The following is a 7,147-nucleotide window of genomic DNA, read 5'->3' on the forward strand; positions in this document are numbered from 1 at the left end:
AGCAAACTGAATGTTAAATCAAAAAGCATGAAAGAGGGAGCTCTTCTTAATATTTTGACACCAAAATCATATCGATACACCTTACCGACTGCGAGTAAAGCCTCCCACGCTTTAACTTGACAGACTGTATGTGTTAGTTACTTTGTGTGACAGAACGTTTAACATTTTCATTGATACTTGAAAACAGTGTAATGTCTGTTATGCTGTACGTGGTAAATGCTGTATAATTGCGCGTAGTGTAATATTTGTTGTGTTATACAATGTATTGTAACGTGAAAATAAAGAGTTCGAACCGCTTGAAATCTCCCGGGCTCACTGGCTGAGCGCGCATAGTGGTTTCAGTGGTGGGGGGCACGGGCACGGTCTGGTCACATCCACTCATGGTGGACTGGGTTGATCAAATTGAATAGCGACTGGAGAAAGGCCAGGCACGGTGTCTCCAGAACGTGGGATTTTTCGGCCCCCACCACTCTTCCATCTGGGAGCGACAAATTCAAACGTAGCGTGTCGGTGAGTCGACTCTGTTGAATGCTGCGAAGCCCAGCCTCGTGTAAAGCCGAAAATGCACGAGCAGGAACCCGAGCTCTCCCGACTTCACGAATGACGATCTAGCTGCTCCTCAAATCTATTCAGGTTTTGAAATCCTGAGTTACCTTAGAACCATTATGCTTATTGCGAAGAAGCAAATATAATGGACTTTATGTAAATAGATATAGGAGACAAGACTTCTGGGTCTAAAATGTTTCAAAGTTTGTTCTGCATGCCTCAGTCATAATTTTAGTAAACACTTGATTTTTCACAAATAAAAAACAAATTTTCGGAAAAATAGTTAAGTTTTCAACAGAAGAAATTAATTTAAAAAATACATTTTTTAACTTAAACATTGTAGTTTATACTGAAGCTTGTAGTTGAAAGAATTTAATTTTAAACCCAAATAAATGCGAATTTTCAACAAAAGAAATCAATTTTTTATCTAAAGCAAATGAATTTTCAAAGAAGAATAATTCAGCAACAAAGAAGATAAATTTATAACTAAAAAGAAAATTTTTCAAGAAAAAAAAGTCGCAACAAAATTGATCAATTTTCATCTATAGAAATGAATTTTAAACTAAAACAATAAGTATTCGATCAAAAATGGACTAGTTAAATTTTCAGATAAAAAATAGAATTTTCAACGAAAGAAATTAATTTTCAACTAAAATTATAATGTTTCAACGAAAAATTTAACAGATAAATTTTCAGTTGAAAAATAATTATCAACTCCAAGAAATCAAAGTTTCCACAAAATGTTTAAATTTCCAAGCATAAAATTAAATTTGCAAACAAATAATTTAATTTTCTACCCAATAACTTTCTACAGAAAACAGAAATTCACAATTTTCGAAATCAATTTTAGAAAACAATAATTTTTGTTAACAAAATAGACAAATTTCCAAAAAAATAGATGAACTTTTAACCATTTTATACCAAAATAAAAGAAGTTTCACCAAAAAATGGATTTTCATCCAAAGAAATGAATTTTTGATTAAAATAGATGAATTTTTAAACAAGGAGAATAATTTTCTACCAAAAAAGAAGAATTTTTGACTGAGAAAGGTTAATTTCATACTAAAAAAATTCAACTAAAAATGATACAGTTACATTTTTTGTATAAGAAAATGTTTTTTCCACAATAAAAAAATCGATTTTTCAACAAAACAGTGAAATTATCAACCAAAACAGTTATTTTTTAAAATTTTAATTTTAAAATAGTTTAAGTTTCGATGGGAGAAATGAATTTTCAACTGAAAAATGTTTTAAAACACACACACAATCGAATTTACAACAGAATAGTTCAATTTTTAAACATATAATTGGATTTTCAATTAAAACATTATTTTTCACCTAAAAATGGAATGTAATGAATTCTGAGAGAAAATTTAAAAAAAGATCACATTTTTTAACATTATTTCGTAATTTTTCCATATTATATAATTTTAAAAAAATAACGAATTTAATTCTTATTAAGCCTTCTTGCGCAATTTTTTTGTACCATTTTTTGTTATGTTTATGTTGGTTTGTAAAATTTGCTTTCAAATTTGAGTAAGTTTACGAGATTTTCATAAATTTTGAAACTATTAAAAAATAATTAAAACTTGCAAAAAAATCAGGGAAAAATGGATTAATTCTTAAAGATTAGAAGATTAGACGGTCTGAAAATTAAAAAAAAAATATTTTTCTAATAATCGTTTGAAATTTTTTATAATTTTTATTTTTAAAAATATACTTTAAAAAAATTCAAAAAGATTCTGTAACACATCAAACGATTTCCTAAAATTTAAAAGAAGAGTGAAGAAGATTTTAAAGCAAAATGTTTCAATTTGATAAGATTAAAAAGTTTTGAAAAACGTAAATAATCAAGTAAATTCAAGAAATATTTAGAAGAATGGAAGAGATTAAAATCTAATTTTAAACTTAAATTTTTTAGAAATGTAGATTTTCAAAGATTTCAAAAAAATAAACCTAAGAACCTTCAAGGGAATTCCGAAAGATTTCAAGGAGATAAAATTATTTTTCTTAAAATTCTGTGAAAAATTTAGAAGATTATATAAGTCAAGTTTTTTACATCTTGAATGCTTTTTTTAAATTTTAAGAAAAATGTAGTAAGTTAAAAATATTTTTTTGGAATTTATTTTGTTTTAAACGTATTAGAAATATTTATAAAATTGAAAAAATTTCCCAAAATGTATAAAATATTCATTGATATCTTCCAAACTTCTAAATGTCCTAAACATCTTTTAAAATGACTCGAATTTTTCTAATATTTTTTTAAATTCAATAAAATCATTTAAAGTCCTCTAGGTTCTTTTTTTATACATCTCTTTTCATGCTATTTTAGGCTATAATCACAATTTTGAGGATTTAAAGAGAAAAAGCCAAAAAGTTATTAACTTGACCTCATTCAAAAGACTAATCATTTGACAAAAATGTTGTAAAATTTTCCTTTGAATGTGGCGTGGAAAGAAATTTGATTAAAAAATGTGTGGAATTTTCTGAACAGAAAACTTCATGAATTTCTGAACTTTCTTATTTTTATTTTTCAAGTGTATTTCAATCTGCTTTGCGTTAAGTGAAAAATCAAATGATGAAAAACGACAAGAGAAATATCTATTTCTTCAACTTCAACTATAATTTGAAAAGCGATTCTTCATAAGCCTTTCACTAACTAATGGATATATTTTTATAATTTTATTCCTGAAATATATTCCCTAAGGTCAAACATGGCACACAAATATCGCAAAATTTGTAAAACACCAGCTATTTACAGGAATTTTTAAAATAAAAATCAATGTGTATCATATTCAAATAAATTTTAGCAATATTTATAAAAGTATTATTATTTTTAATTAAAAAAATTAATGAATAGAGGGTACAGTTTTTATTTGAAATTTCACGATGGCCTTTTGTACCATGTATGACCCTCGGCCAGAATCAAGGAAAAATAATTTTAAAATATGTTAATTAGTTATTAAAATGTTACAAAGACTTACCTTTACAATTTTTTTCTCTTTTTATAATCATGAGATATTTCTTCATAAAATAAATTTTATTGTATTTATTTTACAATTATTTACAATCAATTGCAAATCACAATTATTTTACAATTACAATAAAATTTTAAAAGCTAAATTTTGTAATTTTGAGAAAGTATTTTAAGGCATAAAAGATTTCGTAAAGACTTCATATACAAGAAAATAAGTATCATCAGTTTGTTAAAAAATTTATATGTAAATAATTATTATAAGATTCTTAAGACAATTAAAAAAAAAGATTTTCGAATATATCAGATGCGTCAGAAAAGATGCTAGGAGATTTTAAAGACTTTTTATTTTTAATTTATAGGATTTTAAAAAATATTAGGAAAATTTATTATCTATTTAAAACGTTTTAAATTCTATAAGATATTGGTAACTCTTTTGAGTTCCTTATAATCTTCTAAATTTTCCCAAGCATTTGAAGAAACTTTGTTTATTCTCCTGAAACCTTTCGAGATTCTTTTAAAGTTCCTAAAGTTTATCTTGCGTTTCTAAAACCCTTCTTATGTTTAAATTTTGTTTGAATCTCCTCAAATCTACCAACTACTTCCTAAATTCACTTGATTTTTATGTTTTTCTAATCTTGTCAGAACTTCCAATCTCTAATCTTTAATACTTATTCAAATTTTTCCTATTTTTTTTTTAATTCTGCAAAATTAAAAAAATGTCTTTAAAGTTTTTCAGATGCTTTAAGAATATTTGAAATCTTTCGCAATGTTTTTAAATGTTTAAAAATAATATTTTTAAATGAATTGTTTTGAAATAAAAAATTATGCTAATTATTCCTTTAAAAATATTTACAAGTTTTAATTATTTTCGGATCGATTCAAAATTTTTGAATATCTCTTAAACTTACTCAAATTTGAAAGAATTATGTTCCTTAATTTTTCTAAAGTTAAGTGATATGGAAAAATTACGATATTTTGTTTAAAAATATTTTATGTACTTTTTAAACATTTTATGAATTAATAAAGATTGTTTTGTAATCTTTTTTCAATTTTCTGTTAGAATTCATTCCAAAACAATTATTTACATTTTTTCCAAGGAGTTTCTTTCATTATCTTTCATTATCTGAAAGTCCTTTCGTTTATCGACTTTTTAATATTATTTTTTCATTTTACATACATATCAATTATATCTTATCAAAATTTAATATAAAAATCTTAAATGTTAAGTGTATTTAATTACTACAATTTTTAATGTTTCCAAATTTTTAGAAATAATTCAACAAATTTTACGTGTAATGAAAATAAAATTTTTTTAAATCTCATTCAACTTATTCCAAGTTATCTTCTTTTAATTTTCAAAATTTATGTAATTACTTAATCCGATTGAAAATAATTGAACTTCTTGCGATTAAAAGCGGGGATTATGCTTGAAAAGAATTGTGCTGAAAGTAATTTTTAAAAAATCATTTTTTGATTTTAAAGACTGATAATTGTACACAATTTCCAGGCGCATCTTTCTTATTCTGCTACAAGAATTTGTAAGTTTTTAAGTTTTTTAAATCAGTTTATCCGACATTTCTAAAACTCTTCTGAAGCTTAAATTCTTTTTTAATCTTATCAATTCTACTCAATATTTATTGAATTTATTCTATTATTTACATTTTTTTAAATTTGTAATGTTATCGAATTAAAAAATGTTAATTTTAAAACTTTCTACACTCTTTTTCGAAATTTTAGGAAATTGTTTCATTTGTTTAAAAATCTTCTTTAATTTTCTTTTAAAGCACATTTTTCAAAATAAAAAATCATTCAAAATGTTCACATGATAATTAGGAAAATAATTCTTTTTTTCTTATCTTCTCAGGTTTATAATCTTTAAAAATCATGCAAATTTTTCCTGATTTTTTTTTATTTTTTTAAATTAAAAAAATGGCCTTTAAAATTTTTCAGATACTTTGACAATTTTTCACCTATTTTTGAATGTTTTTAAATGCTTTAAAATAATCTCCTATAAAATTAATTTTTCGAAATAAAAAATTATTTACATTATTTCTAGGAACCTAAAATATTTTTTTTCATATTCTTGAAAACTTACCAAATTCTTGAAAAACCTTTACAAGTTTTTATCATTTTTGTATCCTTCTAAAATTTCTGAATCTCTCTTAAACTTACTCAAATTTGAAAGTAGATTTTGAAAGCAACATATAATTTAAAAAATTGTGTAACAACATTTCACGAGAAGGCCTAATAAGAATTATGTTCCTTAATTCAAGATGTGAAAAAATTGACTCATAATCTTCTCGATTTTTCCCAGGAATTTTAAGAAAAACAGTTTTACCTCCTTAAAATCTTTCGGAATTCCTTTAAAGTTTCTAAAGTTTATGTTTGAATTCTTTAAAAATCTAAGTTTCTGATTTTGCTTTAAAATCTTCTACAGTCTTCTTTTTCATTTTAGGATATCCTTTCACGTGTTTAAAAACCTTTTTTCATATTCTCATTAAGTAAGTATTTTAAAATTAAAACTGATTACAAATTTTCCTACCAATCATCATTAAAAATCATTAAAACTATTTAAATTTGTCCTGATTTTCTTTGAAATTCGGCAAAATGAAAAAGATTGCTTTAAAATCTTCAGATTCTTTATTGAGAATTTTAAACATAGTTTAAAATGTATTGGAATTTTTCAAAATTATTTTTTCAAAATAAAAAATTATAGAAATTATTCGTAGAAACCTGAAAGAATTTTCATCATTTTCGTGAAACCTTACAAAATTCTTTAACGACATCTTTACAAATTTTTACTATTTTTTAATCGTTTCAAAATTCCTGAATATCTCTTAAGCTCAGGCAAAATTGAAAGGTCCTTTTACTTAAAAACTCCTCCAAATAGCCAGTCTGCCACCAAAAACGAATCGTGAAGTCGGGGGGACTCGGGCTCGTGCTCGTGCATTTTCGGCTCTACAGAAGGCTGGCCTACGCAACATGTAGCAGAGCCGACTCAACGACACGCTACGTTTGAATGTGTCGCTCCCAGATAGGAGAGTGGTGGGGGCCGAATAATCCCACGTTCTGGAGACACTGGCCAGACAGGTACCAGACCGCGATGATGGGTAGAGGCAGGGAACGATGGAAAGCGGAAGCGTTTGGATGGGAATCATGGTTAGCGGAGCGCGTGTCATCGCGGAAAAATCGTTTTTAGAGCAGAAAGTGTTTAGTACGCCAAAAGAGGAGATTAAAGAAAGGAAAGCAAGGAGGAAGTACAAGAAAACTATAGAAAAGGAGAGATTGAGAGCAAAAAGCGTGGGATCGATTGAGGCTTTTATCAAAAGAAAGAGAGGGACACGGGGCGCAGTGAAGAGAAGGAATATATCGGGGCAAGCGTGAAATATCAAGAAATGTTTAGATCGCCCCCGGAAAAGCAGAGTATGGTAAGGAAGAGTGATAATAGTAAGGGGGCTGATGGAAGCGGAGATGCAAGTGAAGTTCCCGCGAAAGAGGAAAAACTGAAAGAAATTCGCGAAATGATGATACGAGGGTAGTTCAATAAGTCCTTAGAATGAAGTATAAAAACAATTTTTTTTGGGTAATTTTTTTTTTATTTTTCAACATAATCTCCTTGGAGCT

At 26.4% G+C, this 7,147-nt stretch overlaps 1 protein-coding gene across 3 annotated transcripts in view; it reads right to left on the reverse strand.

Annotated features, from left to right (window-relative positions):
- The window catches only part of LOC117167214 (F-box/LRR-repeat protein 4-like), a 140,155-nt gene that overhangs the window by 103,713 nt on the left and 29,295 nt on the right, over positions 1–7,147 (reverse strand). For 2 of the 3 annotated variants that reach the window (XM_033351997.1, XM_033351979.1), the window contains exon 1: positions 294–471. The exons of the other annotated variant lie outside the window; for it this stretch is intronic. The gene's annotated coding sequence lies outside the window, so the exon portion shown is untranslated. Of the gene's footprint in view, positions 1–293; positions 472–7,147 lie in introns of those variants that run through there. 3 annotated transcript variants of the gene reach the window in all.

This window comes from Belonocnema kinseyi, chromosome 1 (assembly GCF_010883055.1).
Source record: "Belonocnema kinseyi isolate 2016_QV_RU_SX_M_011 chromosome 1, B_treatae_v1, whole genome shotgun sequence".
Taxonomy (NCBI): domain Eukaryota; kingdom Metazoa; phylum Arthropoda; class Insecta; order Hymenoptera; family Cynipidae; genus Belonocnema; species Belonocnema kinseyi.